At 31.9% G+C, this 23,280-nt stretch overlaps 1 protein-coding gene across 2 annotated transcripts in view; it reads right to left on the bottom strand.

The window, feature by feature from the left end:
* The window catches only part of SOX6 (SRY-box transcription factor 6), a 556,086-nt gene that overhangs the window by 449,899 nt on the left and 82,907 nt on the right, over positions 1 to 23,280 (bottom strand). For both annotated transcript variants that reach the window (XM_064492548.1, XM_031459958.2), the window contains exon 2: positions 5,015 to 5,086. The gene's annotated coding sequence lies outside the window, so the exon portion shown is untranslated. The remainder of the gene's footprint in view (positions 1 to 5,014; positions 5,087 to 23,280) is intronic.

Below are 23,280 nucleotides of genomic sequence, written 5' to 3'. Positions count from 1 at the left end.
CCAGTAAAACATTAGAACAGAATCAATACATTTTTACTTCCCTTTTCCCTTATGACCACATCCAAATTTTTAGAGCTGAAAAGGAAACCAAGATCAAATTTAGATACGTTGTTTGAAATTAGCAAAGATGAAACACTTCAGTGCCAGACAAAAGCCCTGATTTTAAGAGTAGGTTTTTGCCTTCCCTGAAATGCCTAGCTCAGGCAGTGTATTTTTATGATTGCAGATATTGGCATGTTTCACATTTAAGATTATAACACACCAACTTATTTTGAAATTTTTAAAATCTTCCACTGCGCATGTTTGAAGTGCTTCATAACTATTACTGATAATTGAGCAATTAACTTGAAATTACTAAATGTGCTGTGATGGCACAATATGTAGTAAGCAACATGAAAAAATAAAGAACAGAGGAACTTAGTATAGTGAAAAAATGTAATAAAGGGTAAAATAGGCCATAATAATAATAACAATACTGAGTAAGTTTTAAAGGTCCCAGGTCTCAGTAGTTTAATGGTGCCAGTAAAATGGTTTAATGAAGTAAGTCCAGAATATTAGAATTTTTTAGAGCAACTTTTTCTGATGGTACAAAAAGGAAACTTCTTTCTAACTGGTCTTGTGTAATACACAGGGATTGGTCCAAAAGTATGTGTGAAAGTTTCATTAAACAAAAAGGACGAAACAATTGGGTTACAAAACCTGACAGGCAGATTCTTAAGAAACACAAATTTGCAAAAAATAGATATAAGATCTTCTTTTAAGACAGACAAAGAAAAAACTCTATGACTAAAGATGACTCAAAAAGTCATCAAGCAATTGTGAACATATTTTAAAATCAAAAATTAAAATACATGGTTTGACATCAAGAGGGAAGGATGAATCTCAGCTACATTAGGAAAACTAGAATGCCTCTTCACTGTTCATCACATCAAGGTCTCTAATACTGAGCTTTTCTGGCTAAAACCATAGTGTGATGGTGAAGAGTAGCTCTTTAGTGCTTAAATATAGCCAGTGAAGCAAATTCCATAAACCTAAATCCTACCTTATTTCAGTGTCAGGCCATCTTAAAGGTTTGCAAGAAAAACCAACAATTTAGAAAGTCAGAGAGGGAAAAAAGATTCAAACTACAGCAAATAAAAAGACACTATTAAAAATCTTTTTTTCTCAAAATTCCAGCAATATTGCTCCAAAACACCTCTAGGAGATTAAAAATAGACTAGGCTGTCCTTTCAGGTATAAATTAGAAACAGAAAGTATAAAGAGCAGAAAAAACAAGTATCTAAGGGCACTAGTATATAAAACGTAAAAGCTTAAAATGTAATGGATATACACATTCAGATTAGCAAACTGCTTTCAATTAAAGTAGATTTCTGGCCACAGTTCACAAATGTATAGTAGCTGTGTGTATTAATGTAGATACTTCAAATGTCAGTATATCTCTAATTAACATGAGCACACAACTGTAAAACTGAGAAGGCACAATTTTAAATTCCTTACATTCCCAGCATTAATGCTTTCATGGGGCAGCTCCCGTTGTCATGGAAAATGGCATTCAAGCCCTATTTGTGGATTTTCACAGCTCATCTTTTTTATTTACCTGCTCTATGTCAAGATTAGCCTGGAATAATATTTTTTAGAGATAATGCACTTAGACCTACTTGTCCTTAAAAGCACAGATGTTCTCACTGAGGGCGAGCTTTGGTCTGGGCTATGCTCAGTTTGAAACAAATTTCTTTCCATTTTAAAATACCACAAAGAGATGATTTCATGATTCTTTTTGTTTGTTTCCTAAAAAATCTATGCAATTCAAAAAATTTCAGCTGAAGCATGACATGTGGCAGTTTTGGAATAGGGGGATAGGAAAATGTCAGGGAGGAGTAAATGATCCAGGAACATGAGGAAATAAAGCGGTAGAAGGATCTCCACAATCTCCTCCCTGACTTACTCTACCTCAACTTTTCAAAAATATTTGTATAGCAACTGCGTAGAGACTGAGATAGTGATCAAGTAACAAAAGAAAGAGAGCCAAAATACTCTCTGAGAGAGGATAGATTGGTGTTATGAAAAGAGCACTGCATTTATACTATGAATCCCACGGTTTGAGTCCTGCTACTCTGCAAAAATGAGGATAATAAGTTTCACAAAATTTAGCCAATTTAATGTCTGCAAAAGCAAGTGTTATTCCAAATTAAGATATTATTATTATTACCCTAAGCAGGGGGCTAAGCAACCATCACTTTTTGTACCAGACAATAAAATATTTTTGGACCTTTTCAGGGAAAAGATTGCCCTTAGACATCATGAACAGAGACAGAATTTTATAAAAGGGAATTCAGTATCAAATTTCAAAGCTCGGGAACCTGAAAAAGCAGGCTATCTAATGATCTATCTCTGTTTTTGTTGTTGTTGTTGTTGTTGTTGTTATTGTTGCTGTTTTTAACCAATCATTTATTGCCCTGGTAAAACTGAATGGTCAGAATTAATTATTTTTTAATTAGAGATGAAAAATTAAATGTAGGATATTAGCATGCAAAACAGAATCTTCTTATACAATGCTTATTTTGGGAAAAGAAAAAGATAGGTTTTTTTTTTTTTAAGAGAAAAAAAATAGAATAAGATGCTTTCGGCTTTTGAAAAGATAACCATTTTCCTTCCCAATGTTTTCCTACTCCAACCTAGATAGTAGATGTGGGTAGGTAAGATTCCAATCGCTTCTCAAACACCCTTGGTGTGGCCTATTCATTATGAATGTGCAAAACAATATCCCACCTTCCTTATCGCAGAGATCGACTTCTGCACACCTTACTAAGAAACCTTCCCACGGCCATGAGGTATAACTTTCTGCCTTAGATCATGTAGCAAATAAGCAGTTCTAAGACATGGAAATTAAAGTTCCTAAAAGAAGCCATTGTCACTATTCCCATTTGTTTGTTTTTAGCCTAGACTAGATAAATATTTCTATTGTTTTAGCTGCCTCACCATTCAGTGTAAGTGGTGGACAGTTTCTGCAATAATTGAAAGAAGTGAGAACTCAAGCATTCTGGATGCCATGTTAATTTTATCTGACTGTTCTTAGTCATAATAACCTGCTACGTTCCTTTAATAAGAAGGTTCCACAGTGAGATGGCCCTAACAAAGCTTGAGACCACTGACCAAAGGAACAACAAACTCCATGCCCTAAACTACCATACGGACATTCTCAAAACTGGAAAACGAAGACTAGGCCTGTATGATTAATATGGTTTCTACCTAAGTGATTAGACAAAATCTGACTAGAAGATTTTGGAGCTTTTTAAAATTTGAACTCCAGAAATAACCATATGAAAACTATCCCTGCAATGCCCTTTCTTCTGTTTTTAGCCTCTTCCCTTGTTACATCACAAGAAAAAAATCTTAGCTAATTGGATCACCTCTGTTCAAAGCTAGTCTGTGTGTGTCTGCTCAGGGGCTGGGGGTCGGGGAAGAAGTGAAGAATTCAGGAAACAGCCTTTGGGTGATGAGAAATGTAAACTACATATTTTAATTAAGGCCATCCTGTTTGAAATGCTGTTAATTATCTTGTATTTATCATTTTTAAAGTTTATTTATCCTAAAAACTTAATAGAGGGAATGACTGAATGATATGACAGAAGAAAGAAAGGAAGTAAAAGAAACAATAAAGCAACAACCAGATTTGGACCGCTCAGCATTATTTCCCTTCACTCAGATTTCAAATAAAATAAGCTCAGGTCCTTGGAATCATCCTTTTCCTTGAGATATTTTCCTTCAAAGATACTTTACATTATTTTCTCCATCTTCTTTGCCTCCTAATCCGCACTATGATACCTTGCACAAATTAAAAGCTTGTATTTAATCCAAATGAACCACACAGTTTAATATTTTGTGTTTTACATAAGAATTAAGTCTTCAAATAATAAAATGTGGATTGACAGTTTCATAAAAATAACATCTTATTCATTCTTTAAGCATTAAAAATATGCAAAATATATTCAACTATATTAATATGCACATCTTTTTTTTTAAGTTGGTTAAAAATGCCTGCCCCAATCAATGCTACTACAAAAAGAAAAGTAAAGCTGGTTTTAAATTAATTTTCACTGCTCTCTGCTTAAATACTGAAGCATTTAAACTCTAATTTATAATGTTACTTTTTTTCAAATACTTTCCTAGAAGTATATTATCTAAAACTCCTTTATAAGAGTACACTGACAGAGGAAAATTTTCCTCTGTCTTTGTTATTATCAAATGTAAAAGATCACCTTAGATGCCAATGGTTTACAACAATGTACACATATAAATATACGTTAAACTCAAGTTACTTAAATGTGGTCTTATATATGCACAGGCATTTTAATACCTGTCACATACTCTAAACTTCTTTTATATTAATCAGTACATAACAATTCAAAGTATTTCAGTTGATCATTAAGGTTCATTCCATTTTTTTCTTGAAATTGACTTTCTTTCCTGAGAAAAATTATCTTTGTTTCTTCAAAATATCATTTAAATATAATGGTTTTGAGGATGGTGAAGAAGGCAGGAACACTCCAATTTTGATATACATTATACATTCACTAAATAAGTCTTTGGTTCCTTCTTACATAATATCCTCATATACTGACAGCTCTTTGAATTTTGTATGATCTCACGTCTTTTCAATGAGTACAGACACACAGCACTTTTCAAGACCAGACAAGCAAAAAGACTGTACGAAGTTATCAGGGTAAATTATTCATTTGTATATAGACTAGCCCCTTTAAGGTAATCCATTCCTACAATTGAGTCCTGTCTTCAAAGAGTAGATATTTATTCTTTCAGCCCATTGTAATTACCCCAGCTATTGTGTTATTTCATTGGAAATAACAACAAACTGAGGCTTTTTTCACCAGCTGATACTTTCCCATACTCCTTTTTAAAAACACTTACAAAAAACAAACAGTACTTTAAGAACACTGTAACTGTTTCATTACACAATAAGAAAAGTAATAGGAGTAATAAATAAACCAATACTTACAAATACGCACAAAAAAATCAGCCCAGCACCCAGAATTCACTGGTAAATTGCCTTTGAATTCATGAAAGTGACCTGAAAGTTTAGATAGAAAATGAAAGGAAAAAAGGATAAGTAAATTGCATTTACATGCTTTATTAAAGAATACATTCTGGCTACAAATTATTCTATTTTTAACTCAGGCAGTTGTCCCCATCTACCCTAACAATTTTTTCCGAGAATGATAATACCAAAAGAAACAATTATTTCATTGTTCTGCATCTACATCTAAAAGTACAACATCTCCATCCACTATGGCTTTTTCGAAAAATTGTCAGTAATAAAGTAGGTGTTTAAAAATATAAGTAAGTAAGAAAAGGGGAGAAAATTTTGAAGGGGATAAAGGCTTGCAAGTCACATTTGAAAACATGATTAATTTCTGTCTGCAAGTTAAAATAAATTAACTTCACAGAAAATATTTTGGATATGTCCAAGAGGAACACCTTGTAGGTATAATAAATATGAAAAGATGCAGTTTTTGTTCTACCCAAGATATGAAACCCATTTAGATGCTTAGGCTGTATACAGTGCATTCTGTATGAGCCACAACTCAATCCAAAATTCTTTTGCTTGCACACACTTTCGTTCTGGCTGAAGAGGTAACAGATGCAACTCAAACACACAGAGCTAGCCTTGTAAAGTTTTAACTAGCACAATGACTCACTTTATGCCTCTAAATATCTATGGTTTCCTCTCTCCAGAACCCCCATGCATTAGAAGGTAGTTTGGTAGTTTATTTTTATTGTTTGGTCTAAATACAGCACATTTTCAGTTCCATGAAAACAAAGAAACTTTGTTGCAAAGGCCATATTCTTTCCAAAATGTGAGGATGGATATGAGTAGTGTTCAACTGAAAATAATAATGGAACTTGGATTCCTAATTTAGGTCAGAAACTTTCCTAGACTCTGGGGATTGATTTGATTCAACCCACATATTTTAAATAAAGCCAGTAAACATCTAGGTTGGTTAACTAACCTAGTTAGTTAGCTAACTAGATTTAAATAAAATTCATTCTGGAAAAAAAATGGATCTAGATCATCATCACTTATAGGAACTATTACTCCCAACATGGCATTTATAGCACAAATGGCTATAATAGATTAGGTACTGGCATCTGAAATTAAGTTGCACTATGAAATAAACATATAATTCAGCCCTTCCCCAGCTCCTATGATTTCCATATGCTTTTGCCTAAGTGACCCAGATAATTTATTCCATTTTCTAGTCAGAATTGATAAAGTCTGGGGCATCTGGACAGCTTTAAGTATCTATGGCTAATACATCCATTAGTTTTCTTCACCAAACCTCCTTCTCTTTGTAGGGAATGGTGTCTCAGGCTTCCCCAATCTAGTTTCACCAGTTTCTAGCAACTCTGTAATGCCTACTTCCATGGGTACGAGAAGTACAGGAGAGTCTGACCAGAGGAAGATAGCTCTGTCATTTATTTTTGGCATTTCACCCTTTTCCTCTTCATGGCTTTCTGATATTTTGGGATTCAGAAGAGCAGTTTTACCTCGGACTCCACAGAGCCCTATGTGGACACACTTTGTGTACTATTCAAAGCCAGTAAAGAATACTGGTTCTGATATAAACTATTCTCACATTTTATCCAATTTTGAATTATAAATTATAACTTTGAAGTTACCCACAAAATAAATCTATAGCAAAATGCTGTATATACAAAAGCCTAAACTCATAAAGAATCCAAAAGATTCTTAAGTACTCACATTTTTAAAAAATGATCTTACCTTGTCTCTCTAGAAACTATTTTTTTAAAAGTACAGATTAAAATTATGCAATATACACAATACATCCCATTTCTTCAATTGCATTTAAACAATGGGGGATAGAATAAAATGCATCCAGAAAATAGTGTGGCTGACATATGTCTCAGTTTTTCAATCACTGGACTCATTAGGAGTTAAGATCTCTAACTCTGGAGATACTTTATATTTGGAACAAGTTGGATTCCAGAGATTCAGGGCAAATAATATTTTAATATATGTCAATATGAAGTCAATAAATCTCATCTGTCATATCAATTCAGTCTTGTTGCATATATTAAAAACAACAAACAACTTTGAATCTCATTATCAACTGATTTACACTATTGGTGAATTTTACAGCAAACAGGTTAAAAAGTACAAGCTTCCAAAATCACAGAGTTCATTATTATAAAAAAAGGAAAAAAAGACTTTAATGCATACCTCCTCCTGCAGAGAATTTAGGAATAAACAAGCAACATTTTATGATGGGCAAAAAATTAAGAATTATCTCACAAGAATTAATATACAACTTGAAGGAAGCTACTTCTTTAAGAACTAGAAAAGTTCTAAGAAGACATTTACAAAATAAAGGTAGCCACTTTGTTCTTGAGGGCAGCACATTTTCTTCTCTATCTTCCATCTTTCTGGAAAATCACAATCTGTTTAGTAAAACGAATCTTCAGAACACCCAGTAACCATGGATTGTTCCATTCCTCTATTAGTTCATTTATTCATTCAGTAAATAGTGACCATGTGTTAAGGACTGCATTGGACAGTATGAACATGGAAGTTTTTTAAAATAAATAAAATCATTATGTTGTACACTTAAAACTAATATAATGTTTAGTGTCAATTATATCTCAATTTTAAAATCAATATTTTTTTTAATCATGGCCTTTCCACTCAAAGATTTTTCAAACAAGCAATAATCCAAGTTGGACAACAGACTGTTATATCTGACCATGATAATGACATCCTCCATATTATTTAGTCATCAAATCTTTTGCACATTCTTAGTTTACTAAATAAAAAGTACATTGCTGCAAATACTTCAAAATAAAAATGCACAAAGAATAAAAAGAGGAAATGTGCAAATGAAGAAATACAAATGCCCAATAATAAAAATATGTACAGTCTCCCTAATAATCAAATAAATGTAAATAAAATATTTTCAGCTATAATATTTTTAAAATATTTTGTAAACTGGACAAAAACTAGTATTTGGAGGATGTAGAAAAATAAACAGTTTCATGTACCATTCATGGGATTATAAATTGGATATAACTTTTCTGGTAATCTGACATAAAGTGTTAAAATTTTTAATATCAATATCCTTTGAGTTTTAAACACTACTTCCAAAAATTATCCTAAGGAACTAATCACAAAAATGTTTAAAAGATATATACATGTAATACACATGTTCATTACAGATTTTTTATAACAGCCCCAAATTAGAAATAACCTACTAACTGCAAAAGTAAATTATGGTACATATATATAACACTACCCTGTAGTCACTAAAAATTATGATATAAATCTATTTTTATTGACATAAAAAGATGGCCACAAAATATCACTGAACAAAGAATACATGTATAAGAACCAGCTTATATAAAATCAAATGTGTACACATACACACACACACAAACACAAAGTACAATTTAACAAAAATATTAACACTGAATGAGATACACTTTTTTTTATTCTTATGAGTTGGTATTATTTAGATTTGTTATGCTTAACAGGTCCAATTTGTTCCAAAACAATAAAACTATTTCTAAAAGCCAGTATATCATTTACATATTCTAAAGTAGTCACCAAATCCAGGCTAATTTGCTATTAATCTAGCAGCAAAAGCCAAACAGTAATATTAGCCACTAAAAGAAAAACCTCTGAATTATAAGGCAACTTCAAACAAATATCTTGACATCAAATGAAGAAACCATAAACATTTTCACAAAGCATGTCCCACTCTACCAAAAATAGGTAATAGATCAAAGGTAAACAGCAAATAAAAACACTGCCACCTCCCTGTATAATAGGACTTTAAAAGCTTTCAAGCTACATTTTTAAATCCTGCTTAAAGCTATCTTTAAGCCACACCCATTTTTCTTTTTTTAAACACAGAACTCCTTTTTTTTTTTTTAGCAAGAAGGGTCAAGCATCAACTGTGGTTGAATTAAATGACCTTCCAACTCTGAGAGTCAATAAGCAAAGGCATTTTTTTAACGTACCAGAGTGCTTCCAAAAACACCTGTAACAAAATTTTGCCACCTTTACATTAAACTATAACACCACATGTTTAAAACTCAAGTCAAAGACTGATTCATTGATTTAATAATATTATACATAATGAGCCACTGAAGTTAAAACAAACTACTTTAAAACATTTACTTTCTCAACTAACTTGAAATACATCAATATATCAATGCCTTGTCTTTTATACACCAAAATAAAAATTAGAGAGACATTTAAAAATATTATGTGTGCAAATTCAAATAGGTTTTCCTGGAAATGTCATTTTACATTAAAATTACTATTCTCCTCCAGGTTGCATCAATTTTAAAAAAACGCAAAACCCTCCTCACTATTATCTTTTGCTGTGTATAGCATTGCTAGGCTGAAGCCGTGTTTTTTAACTCTATCATTCTTAGCTTTTCTTTTTCTCTTAATAAACATACTAAATTATGTAGAATTTGAATGAATATAAAAAATGAAATGCGAAATTCATCTTGCAAAGATCCAGCAATCCCATTCCTGGGCATATATCCAGAGGGAACTCTAATTCAAAAAGATACATGCAACCCAATGTTCACAGCAGCACTATTTACAATAGCCAAGACATGGAAGCAACCTAAATGTCCACTGAGAGATGACTGGTAAAGAAGTTGTGGTATATTTATACAATGGAATACTACTCAGTTATAAAAAAGAAAAAATAATGCCATTTGCAGCAATATGGATGGACCTGGAGATTGTCATTCTAAGTGAAGTGAGCCAGAAAGAGAAAGAAAAATACCATATGATATCACTCATATGTGGAATTTTAAAAAAAGAAAAGAAAAGAAAAGAAAAAGGACACTAATGAACTCATCTACAAAACAGAAACAGACTCACAAACATAGTAAGCAATCTTATGGTTACTAGGGGAAAGGGGGTGGGAAGGGACAAATTTTGGAGTTTGAGATTTGCAAAGGTTAACCACTATATATATAAATTAATTTAAGAAAACAAATTTCTTCTGTATAGCACAGGGAACTATATTCAATATCTTATAATAACTTTTAATGAAAAAGAATATGAAAACAAATATATGTATATATATGCGTGACTGGGACATTATGCTGTACACCAGAAATCGACACATTGTAACTGATTATACTTCAGTAAAAAAGGAAACTGATACTAATTTAATGCCCAAATTTTTAAAAATGCAATTGCTAACGATTAAGAGTATCACAATAGTAAATGGGAAAATGAGGTTTTACTTACTGATATTTATATCTCCTAAGGCAAAAGAAGAGTATTTCTGATGTATCAAGGAAGGTAACTTAGATGCTACTTAGTGCAACATTCTGCTTTCCTGGAACAAGAACCTATTTTCTCATAGAAATAAGAACTTCCCCTAATCTTAAAAATCTCCAACGATAGTTATCACTGAAGCCTACTCCTAGTCACCTATCTATGTATTCTATGCAGCTTAATCTACATTTTCAATATAATTTCAGTATTGAGGTCCACAGTTTAGAAGGGACATTGGCAAGCATACAGAGGAGAATGGCTTAAAAATTTTAGAGGAAACATTTTATATTAGAATGGTTGTATGTTCTAAAGATAGTTAGTTGGAATGAACTTTGGAGATCGTCGAGTCCAGAGGTCCTCAAACTCTTTGGTCTCAGGACTCCTTTACATTTTAAAAACTTATTCAGAGTCTCAAAGAGCTACAGTTATATTTATCAAGTTATTATATTTGAAACTAAAGCTGAGAAAATTTTCATTATTAATTCATTTAAAATAAAATAAATGATTAAATAACAATCATTTAGTGATAAACCTATTACATGGCAACATAAATAACATGATTTTAAAATATAAGCATATTTTCCAAAACAAAAAGATTAGAAGACTGGCATTGTTTTGCATTTTTCAATATCTCAAATGCCTAGTTCAAGAAAAGACAGTTGGATTCTCTTAGGTGCTACTGCATTCAATCTGCTGTGATATGTTGGTTTGCTGAAAGTATGTGAAAAATATCCATCTTCACATATATATGAAGTTGGAAAGAGGCAGAGTGTTTTAATAGCCTTTCAAAATAATTGTAGCTATTCTTCTTTAATACTATATCAAAATTTGGCAAGTCATAGTTTCTAAAAGGTTCACTGTAATATTGAATCCAAAACCTGTTATCAATGAACTTTTTATATTCTGTTACTTTAAAAACCATGTCTTTAAATGTATCTTTTACTTATGCATGATTGTGCAACATCATGCATTGGTTCATTTGGAAAACATTAGTTCACTAAGTTGTGCAGATCTTCAAAACATTGACATTTCATTGTTCAACATTTTTAAAAATCACATTTGTTAATATCACCACCAAACTTAGCAGAAAAGTTTTTAAATATTGGAAAGCATCAAGCTGATGGTTGTGGCTACAAGTTTTCCAAACAACTAATTTTCTTTTGAAAGCTCAAATTTTATTATTGATAACAAATAGTGTCAGTTGCTTTTCTTAAAATGGTAGGCTCATTTTGCTCATTTTTGAGAATATATCTGCCAAATATCCAAGTCTGAATAACCACTGTGTGTCTGTTAGTCATACTTTCAAGTAAAAATTATGTTTTATTAAAAAAAGCAGTTAGTTCAGCTTGCAACTCAATCTTACAAGTGATTTTCCTCACAATAACTTCAGTACTTGGATGGGGAGCATAAGTGCTTTATGCATACTTCCCAGTTCATCACAGAGTATTAAAAAAATGTACTTAAGCATCAAGAATTAATAAAATCAACAATTTATACTGCTTTATCTACAACATTCTTAATCAAAACTAGGGTGTTTTTTTTTCTGTGAGTGGCCATGATTTTAAAAAATTCAATGACTACTAACATAATTTGGTGCCTCTGCCTTGATCTGTGCTAAGGCACCAACAGTTCTGCCTAAAATCACTTTGCATCCTCAGTGTAAATGTCAACACAGTGAAAAAGGCAAATAGCATCATAGTATTATGTTGAAAATAGTTTTGACTTTTTAGACCCCTTGAAAGGGTCTCAGGGGTCCCTATGTGTCCATAGACCACATTTTGATAGCTGCTTATCTACTCTGATAATCCATTTTGCAGCTAAGGGAAGTATCTCATTTAATATCTTCAAGACAACAAAGGAAAGATAGCACAGTGAGTGTAATATGGTAAATACTGATTGAAAGTTAGTTTCTCTTTCTTCTTTCCAAAAGAAAGAACAACACTAGTGGGTGGGAATTACAAGGTGGTGGATTTTTAGCTCAGTCCAGACAAATCTTTAAAGCAATAGAATAAGCTGCCTCACAAAATAGAGATATATTCCTGGAGTTGTCAGAGTTAAGGCTGGATGACTGTTTGCCAGGGATGCTGTAGAAAGAATTCTTACACTAATTTTAAAGTTGTACCAAAACTTAACTGATTATATAATCACCTGGAAAGCTTTTATAAAATTTAAATATCTAGGCCCCACCCCAAACCTACTAAACTGGAATCTCCTTGAGTGGGCCAGGAGTTTCCAGGTTTTTAAAAGCTCCAGAAGTGATTGTTAAAACCTGCCTGGCTGTAGATGGTGTTCAAGAACTGCTACAGCAGATCTCCTCTAAAGTCACTACCACTTTAACATTCTACAATTTTATATTTTATCCACATCCACTGGGAAGTATACTCTTACACTTTAATATAACATTTCCTAAGTACTTTAACACATTATAGATGGTCAAGATCAAGGTATTTCTGGGTCAGAAGAGGAGGAATTAATGTTACATTTCCTAGACCTGCCATTTCTCCCCTGCCAACATGGGCAGCAGAATAGTAAATCAGAGATAGAATTGCCTAAGTTTGACACATTTTCACAACTGCTAACACTTTATTACCCTCTGAAATAACACTTTAAGAGATCTGTCTGTGAACAGAATGGTCAGTATAAAAATAGTATCTACATGAAAAATGAATGAGATTATTTAGAAGAAGGCAGCATGTCTCCCACTTTACAAAGGCAGCTTATTGCCATGAACCAAAACCAAAATATGGACCACAAACTTCCAAAGCTATTTACAGAATTACCGTGTGAATTCATCACCAAAAGTCTTTCATCTTGAGGTCTTGGCTACAGAAAAATTCTATATACTTCATAAACACAACATAAGGCAGCTTTTCCACTTGATCAGAATCAAACAAAAATTTGGCAGGTCAAAAAAAAAAACTTGGAAAATATTTTGTAACTTTTCACTGAATAAATTGTTCTCTTTTATCCCTTCCTTCATGTCCCCTGTTTTCTTAGCAAAATAGAATCCTTTGAAATAAACCTATTATTGTGTTTTTAATATGCTTTTTTTTTTGCAGCCTGTCTGATTTCAGACATATACGATATCGGCTTAGTAAAAAATGTCAGAGAAGGTCTTGTGTGAGCAGGACTGAAGAAAAAGTGATCATCAAAACATAATCTTCAGACCCCATGCTTCAGAAGTACTGGGGTCCTTATAAAAAAAAAATTTTTTTTTAAAGATTGTTGGGCCCCAGTCCCTACCCAGACCTATTGACTCTGTAATTCTAAAAGTATGGCCTAGGGGTCTATTTTAAAGCATAGCCCCCAGGTGATTCCTATGCACACTAAAATTCAATAACTGCTGGCCTAAAGGGCAACCATGTTAAATGAGGGTAAGCTCACAAAAACTTTTGTGCAAAAACAAAAATTTTATAACTCTACAAAATATTTTTACCTTACTAAAAAGATTCTCAATGTTTTTGGATTTCTTATTTTTTTAATAAAATGTTTTCTTAAACGTAAGGATGAATCAGAAACTAGGCATGGAATTTAACTTAAAAATTAAGTTTTAGTTATTGCAGGGTTTTTTTTTCATTTGATAACGATGCATGCAATTCTCCACAGAGAGCCCATAGGATGCATAGCATGAGTTAGAATCTCTGGGGATACAGAACAATAAAGCACAATCCCAAATCTCCAGTAACTGACAATTTTAATATTTATCTTATTATTTATTTATCTTATAATATTTATCTTATTACAAATTATAATATTTATCTTACAATTTGGATTCATTGTAAGATAAATATTATAGTCAGAGTAGTCTCAGCATTTGCAGGTGCATTATCATATCCAGAAAGAGTAGAGGATTCCATCCCTGATGAGTTTTCTCTCCCTGAATCCAGCTCACAAAATAAAGTGGCATAACATTTTAAAAGCAATCATTTAACCAAAAGTTTGTAAATAAGTACTAGTTTTTTATGACTGTAATTTTTTATAATCAGGCCACTATTTCCTATATGGTAAATTCACAGAAAAATGAGGCAGGGCTGTTCTTTATACTCATTCTAGATAGTTAAATAAAGATAAATTTAAAGACATCTATAAAGGGTCCATTTTGATACTCATTTTAAGAAACTCTTCTTGTTACCACTCTCCGTACCACTCCCTCTTAACCACAAATAATGACTTTGGTAATGGAGCTCTGTAATTTAAAGTATCAGGCAAACAACACCAAGTTACTTATATGAATTGACACTGCCTGTTGTGCAAATATGTACTTAGGATGAGATTATAAAAATAACAGCTGCATTATCAACTGGATTCAGACCAGAACAATTTCTGTGAATGCAGAGTCAGCACAGTCTGAACTTGCTACATAGCAGGTATGCTGCACTTTATATTTTTTAAGCATTTCTCAACTCGTGATACAAATTGAAAGGTAAAGAGATGCTAAAAGTAGAAGAGAAAAATAAAGATTTGGTGACTATGGGCTAATTATCTAAGGGTCCTAATTCCTAAAGTAAATCATAGTTACTATCATTTATGTTTGTTCTGTGCCAGTACTGTGTTAAGTACTAGAAAAACAAAAGTGAATGAAATAGACTTGGTGATTCAAGGAAGTTCACAAAGTAGTAAAGGAGAAAAATAATTACAGCTTTGTGTGAGATACGTTAAGTAAAGAAAACATTATTAAACTATGCAATCTCATTTTCTGAAATAAAAATTATGCATAGAAAATGGAGATGTTGCCATTTATCGCCCAAGATTTTTGTGAGGATTAGAGATAAGAAAATGCTTCCTAAATGGGATATGTCTTCTATAAGTGTATTTCCCTTTTTGCTTTTTCCCTGAGATTCCATTGAAATGTGCCAAAGTCACAACTTACACAGATCATCTAGTGGCTAATATAACCACCCACTTTTTGAAGAATGTCTTAAGGGTACATGACCTTGGCAATGCTACCCCATCATCACACCTAGTAACTACACACTGCATATCCACAGGGAGCTCAGTCATACGCTATGGATTAGTCCTTCTCAGACCTAATTAAGTCTTTTGCTCACTCTCAAAAACACAGAAACAAACGAAGAGACTCATGTAGAGAGATTCTGCTTATCTTTTTAATGTATACCCTTCATAAATATTCAAAGATTTCACTGTAAAGTCCAGATAAGATCTGGCCTGGCATCTCTCAGAGACTGTCTCACTTCCTAAGTGAAAAATATCTGGGGTAGCAGGATGAGATGCACTCAAGTTTACAGACACATAACTCACATGACAAGTTAGTGACAGAGCTTTCATTTTACTCAGTTTCCAATTACTGGGCTCATGTCCATTCTATGAGGAATATAAATGTCTCCTGTTACTTCATCTGTAAAATGGGATACTCAGTATTCACTTCTCTCATAATATGTCAGTTTCATTACTTTTGACAAAAGACATTTTGTAAAATGGAAAGGGGATAAATATCCGGGGTGAAATATATTTCTCTGGTGCCAGCACCTTCCCATTTCCCCCAACTGCAGTCAACCACCAATTTCTACATCTTCTCCTTGGAAGCTTTCTAATTTCACTTTTTCTTTTTTCTGATTCACAGTGAGATTGATGGGAGTGTGTGTGTGTGTGTGTGTGTGTAGATATACTTAGGAAAAATACCCTACACTCATAATTCTCATTTCCCTTCATTACTGCTCTCATGCCACCACTGGGACAAAAACCATTGCCTTTTTTAATGTGAGGAGATGAAAGAAAAGCACAGGGTTCTCCACTACTCTAATCCCAGCCCTAAATTTCATCCTTATCAGTGCTGTTTCTGCAGAATACTCAACAGAAGAAAGAGGAGAAGGAGGAGGAGGAGGAGATGACTAGGCATTATTAAGCAATAGGCTGATATTTATTTTCTCATTAACTCTTCATAATTACTTTATGATGGGATTACTACCCTCATTTAAAAAAAGAAAACTGAAATTCAATGGGATTAAATATTTACATAGGTAGTAAGTGGCAGGGGTTGGCACTCAAATTCACAATCTCTGGTTTCAAAGCTAGTGTATTTTCCATATTTCATTAAGTAGCATTCCTTAATATTTCAAATCTTACATTTTTCAAGGCCTACTGATTCTGAAGCTGAAAGAGCTTCTTTTAAGAAATTCTAAATCTCACCATTTCTGTACACTGATCCTACTCCTGCTCTTCAGCCACCATATTTCTATGGGACAGGCACCATGCCAAGTCCACACATCAGCCTATAACTCAAAGCCTCCTTCTTGCACTCTCTACTTCAGAGTAGTTTTCCAGGACAATCTTACTGGACAGAGGAGTCTTTCTTCTAAAAAAAATGAAAATATTCACCATGTAGATCACATATGTAATAAACAAACTTCCAAAACTTAAACAGCAATATTCTTAAGATCAAGGAGGTTATTTTATATATTAAATAAATTAAATTTAAGGTGGTTTCAAAATTAAATATGCAAATTTAATTTATTTCCAAGAACAAAATAATCTAAAATTTTAGGCTTAAAATGCGTAATGTAAAAGTACAAAAATTAAAACAGTATATTATTGGTATAGGAATAATAGATCAATGAACAGCAAAAAAATCTAGAGACAGATGACAATTTATAGAAGAATTTAGTCTATGATATAAGTGACTTCAAATCAGTGGACAAATGATAAACTATTCAACAAATGATGCTGGGAATGGGTAGATATTTGGAAAACTAACACTGAATCTCTACCTCCACTTTACGCTAAAGCAAATTCCAGATAGATTTTTTAAATGTAAAAACTAAAAACATAGAGAATCCTCAAGAAAATCTAAATGACTATATTTATAATCTTTAGATAAGAAAGATCTTTCTAAGCATGACATTAAAACAAGAAAAAGATTAATAAAATGGACTGTATTAAAAATGTTAAACTTCTATATAAAAAAGAGGCCATTAACAAAGTTAAAAAATAAACCACAAACCAGAAAAAAAAAAAGTCTATTTTTGGTATCATAAGGCAAAAGGGAACAACAAATCAATAAGAAAAAAAATACAAAAATAGGTCACAAAAATAAATGGAATATTTACAAATGAGAAAATAGGAAAAGAAAATAAGCTTTAAAAATGTATTAAATATCACAATTAATTTTTAAAATGCTAAGTAATATAACAAATCATATTTCAATACAAGATAAGAAAGATTTAAGATATTGTTAATATGAATGTTTATGAGCATAAGAAACTGGGCATTCTCATTCACTGGTGAGAATGTAATATAGCACAACTTTTCTGGAGGGCAGTTTGACAATTCTGCATTCCTTGTATCATTTACAGAAAAAATTTAAACAATATGAAAGAGCATAAGAAAAAGTAAAAGATACTCTTTCTAATACATTCCAATTTTAAATGTACATGTCCTTTGATACAAAAATTTGACTTCTATTTTATCCTAAGGAAATTATTGGACAAGTGGGTAAAGAGCACACATATAAAAATATTCACTGAAGTCTTATTTATAACAGCAAATAGCTGGAAACAACCAATTATTCATCAACATTGGAATAAACAGGGTATAACCATAAAAAGACTACAATTAAGTCATTATAATTGTGACATATATCCATAATTCTCAAGAAGAAAGATACCCACAGCATATTGTTACTGAGGGGAAAAAACGCTAAAGAAGCATATGTACTTATTCCAATTGAATAAAAACATATAAACTATTATATAGGTATGTATGCATATGAACACAAAAAAGGATATATAGCAATATTCTGTTTATGAGTGTTGCTATCTATATCTATGTATATAATGCATAAATAGAAAGAGAAAGGATATACAGCAAAAGTTATTAATGAGTGCTGATATTATCACTGAAATTTTCTTTTTTCTCTACTCATTTCCTTATTGTCTGAATTTTTTAAGTGCACTGACATTCATTTCTTGTATCATCAGAACAAAAAGGATATTTATTTTTAATTAAATTTAAAAATAGGTAAAGGTTTAATTAAGGTTCAAACACAACTTTTTTATAACAAACTATAACCCCAAAAAAGATATTGAAAAGGATAATCCTGACTAATATCAATAAGAATAACAATGCTAAATCTAAAATGTTAGGTTTAAATCTACTGTAGGAGGAAAATGACTAGATCCACCCTGGTTAAACAAATTCAGTGTGTGTAAATATACATATTACACATGCACAAATAATCTATGTAAATATGTTATATCCATAACAATAGCATGATCTAGTATTTGGTGATATTAGCATACTCTTCCTAAAACAGCAGTGTTTTACGTTGACGCACTTAGTAAGAGTCTTCAAAATGTCCATCAGTTTAACCCAGCTCCACTGCTATAAATCTAGCTTAAGGAAAAAGTCATAAACACAAAAATAACTTTTACACAAATATATTTATTCCATAATTATTTAAAAGAGTAAAGCCAGAGAGGCTGGTTATAGATCCTATTTCTGTAAAATAAGGATAGATATAAATGTGTTTACATAAGCATAGAAAAAGTATAAAAGAATACCCAGAAAACTCTTCATAGTGGAACAAAGTATTGACTCTTCACTTCACATGTTTCCATATTTGATTTTGGACATGAGCAATATTACTTTCATAATTTAAAATGCAAAAGAGTAAAAGAGAGAAAATGGCAATAACAATAACAATAATTTAAAGCAACCTATATCTAAAAGTAAGGGAAAGTTTAATTAAAATATAGTCTACTCACTAGGCATAACATTATGTGGTTATTAAAATTCTTATTTAGAATACTGGGTAATAGCATAGAAAAACATTTATGTCATAATGTGAAGCAAAAAAGGGATAAAAATTATATTTACATACTTCTAAAAAAATAAAGCCAATGCTTAAGAAAACAACTGGGAGAAACCATTAAGCTGTTAACAAGGGCTGCCAATGGGTATGGGACTAGGGATAAATTCTTTCTTTTCTTTCCTCTTGTATTTTTCTAAATTTCTATAATGCTGAACATTATGGGAAAAAATGAATTAAGCAGGACAAAAGTATGCAATTCTACTTTATACAGAGTTCACACTTGCACATGTCACTATCTTGACCAACTTTCAGGGAGTTTTTTCTGAACTATAATTAGCATGCAAGTAAATCTCTTTAATTAGTAATGTGAATTTTATATCCTATATCCAAAAATAAGGGAAAGTTTCAGTAAACTATAGCTCATTACTAGGCATAATATTATGTGTTAATTAAAACTTTCATTTGGAATGCTAGGTAATAGCATAGGAAAATGCTCATGTGGCACATATTCACTCTATCGTACAAATAAAGTTTTAATTTAGCCAATAGAATTACCTAACTTCCTTTGAATCAGCAATATATCTGTGAAGTATGGAGTAAGATTAACTGCTTTCTCCTGATAAATAATTTCAGTTTCTGCATCTATAAAATGCACATAATAATACTACACTGCCTCACAGATTTGTTGCTAAGATTAAATCAGACAATATGTGTAAATCAATTAGTACAATCACCTAGTACTTATTATACTCAATTAATGGTAGCAATTATTACTATTATGGGCAACTTACTCTCTCCTTTCTATTAGGATAAACTCTATGCAAGACAAATCAGAATGAAAGAAGGATGTTTTTAAATTAAAAATAAAGATTTAAGTATCAGAATCAACCTAAAACAGTTAACAGTGTGAAAATACAAAATTATATCTGGGAAGTTACTTATTTAAACTTTATTCTGCACATGTACATTTTTAAAAGAATGTAATATTTACTCTTCCTATGCTCAAGTAATTGTTAGCACACAGAATCTCAAAATAAAAGAAAATCACCTGTCCTTGCATAGTTAACCTCCTAAAGTAAGAATTACATTGCATACTATGAGTTTTTTAATCTTCCTTACTTACAAAAATAAGTAGTGGGCCAGGTTCTGCCACCTGGACATAGTTTGCTGAACCCCGATTTAGTGGACTCCCCAGCTGGATATCCTCTAAATCACTCCCTAATTTATGACCTTCTAGGAATACTTCTTCAATAATAATATCTTCTAAATCAGTGTTTTCAAAGTGTGTTCTATATTACACTCATTTCCTGAGATATTAGTAGAAGTTACACTTCAATAAAATTCTTTGATTATAAAAGCTTAGGAAATATTGGTTGAACAAATTTTGTGTCTCTAGAACTTCTTTATACTTTAATGTTTTTCAAAATCTCCAAAAAGACCATACAGAGTGCAACTCACTGAGTCATTATTTTGGCAAAAAATTTTGAATGCCTATTCAACTAGTGATGTGGATATATAAATAAATCACATAGGCAAAAGTCTCTGCCTTCATTGAGTTTACATTCTAATGGGGGGGGTGCAAACAGTAAACAAAATAACTAAGTAATATGAATAGTATTTTAAATGATACAGAGAAAAGTGAAGCAGTCAGAGGATAGAGCATGCCAGAGTTGGAAGTATGATGCACAGGATGTTCAGAGATTAAATGTAAATGGGAAATACTCCAATTTAAAATCCTCATTAAATGTGGCTTATCAGAGACACTTCTAAGTCATGATAATACAAAAAGATAACAGTAAGTGGGTTTTAAAATATAACATGCAAACACTAACCAAAAGAAAACTTAAAAACCTTTAAAAAATTAGGAAAAATATATAAGATTTAAACGATCAGCAAATTTGACTTAATTGACATATTTAGACATATCTAGAATGGTGCACCGAACAGTTGAAACAACTACACTATAAATATTATTTTAAGCAAATATTCATCATACTTAGTGGTAAAATGTTGCAAGTTTTTACTTTGAGGTAGAGAATACAACTAGGATGCCCACCATCACTACTTCTATCCTCAACATTGTATTAGAAGTCTTAAACAGTACAAGAAGGCAAGAAAAAGAAATACAAGGCATAAGGATTGAAAAAGAAGAAATCAAACTGTCCTTATGTGCAAATCATATGATCATATAGGTAGAAAATTCAAAAGAATCTACAGAAAAAGAACTATAATTAAAAAGTGAGTTTGGCAAGTTTGTTTTATGCAAGGGCATTGTACAAAGAAGTATACTGCATTTCTAAACAAATGGAATTTATAAACCCATTTACATGAAACCATTACAAATATTTAAGTAAAATTTCTAATGAAATATACAAGACTTCATTGCAGTAAACTATAAAATGTTTTTGAGTAAAAAAAACTTAGAGTGCTATTCTATGCTCATGGATTGGAAGACTCAAATTGTAATAAAGTCAATCTCAGATTCAATGCAATTCCAATCAATTCCACCAGTTTGCTGCATGCGTATGCATGTATGTATGTATGTATGTATATATATATACACACACACACATATAACTTGTTAACTTGATTCTAAATTATGAAAATCCAAGTATCCAAGAAAAGCTAAGAAAACCTGAAGAAGAACACAAAGGATAGACTTGGTCTATCAGATATCAAGATTAATTATAAAGCAAAAGTAATTAGGACAGAAAAGAACTGGCCCTGGGTAGGGGGAAAACACTCCAAAGGAACAGAATCAAGAGAGGAGGAAGAGGACAATAGCCAAGACATGGAAGTAACCTAAGTGTCCATCAACAGATGAATGGATAAAGAAGATGTGATGTATATATATACAATGGAATATTACTCAGCCATAAAAAAGAATGAAATAATACCATTTGCAGCAACATGGATGGACCTAGAGATTATTATACTAAGTGAAGTAAGTCAGGTAGGGAAAGACAAATATTACATGATTATCACTTATATGCGGAATCTTTAAAAAAAAGTACAAATGAACTTATTTACAAAACAGACTCACAGACATAAAGAACAAACTTATAGTTACCAAAGGGGAAGGGGGGGCTGGAATACATTGGGAGTATGAGATTAACAGATGCACACTACCATATATTAAAAAAATAACAAGTATTTGCTATGTAACACAGAGAACTATATTCAATATTGTAATAAAATGTAATGGAAAATAATCAAAGAAGAATATAGATACATACATATATGTATAATTGAATCACTTTGCTGAACACCTGAAACTAACACACTATTGTAAATCAAGGATATTTCAATTAAAAGAAGGAGGAGGAGGGGGAAGGGAAAGGAGAAAAAGAAGAGGAGGAGGAGGAGGAAGAAGAGAAACTAAGCAAATATAGGTACTTGATTTACAACAAAGTTATAAGTTGGCACTACTAAGCCATGGGGAAAGGATAGGGTTGATTTTGTTCATTTATTTTTTTCAGTAAATGATCCTGAGTCAATTAGATATCCATATGGAAAAACAAAGTAAAATCTGACCCCATCCTCATATCATACCAAAAAAATCAGTTCCAAGTGATCTATAGATCTAAATTTAAAAGGTAGAACAACAACCAGAGACTTTGAACCTGAGATCAATGAACTTCTAGGGATTCCATGGGAAGATTTCAAAGGTTCCATAAACACCACAAAGTTGTACATAAGCATGTACATATTCCTGGGGAAATTATCTATACCTTCTATCATCTTCTCAAATAAAACAGACAAACAAAAAATGTATAAGAATGTCCTCATGAATTCAAGGTAAGATTTCTTAAGACATTGAAATCATTAACTAAAATGAAAAAAATAGATAATTATTAAATAAGTATATATAATATAATAAATATTAAGAATTTCTGTTCATCAAAAGACATCATAAGAGAGTGAAAGGGACCTCAAAGTGTGGGAAAAGATATTTCCAAGACACAAAGGACACCATTGGTGTCCCTACTTAAGAGTTTCCTGGCCCACTTATGATTTTAGCCAGATCTGTAATAGACAGTTCCATGTAAGCTCAGACTCAACTGGTTCTGGCAAATATTTCATCTTAAGTACTCACTAAACATCCTGCCAACTTCTGCTTCAGGACCTTCTTTAAAGGCTTTGGGAGTACATTTATGCCAACAGAAGCTCAGCT

This window comes from Camelus dromedarius, chromosome 12 (assembly GCF_036321535.1).
Source record: "Camelus dromedarius isolate mCamDro1 chromosome 12, mCamDro1.pat, whole genome shotgun sequence".
NCBI classification, from domain to species: domain Eukaryota; kingdom Metazoa; phylum Chordata; class Mammalia; order Artiodactyla; family Camelidae; genus Camelus; species Camelus dromedarius.
This window is presented reverse-complemented; position numbering and strand designations above follow the sequence as displayed.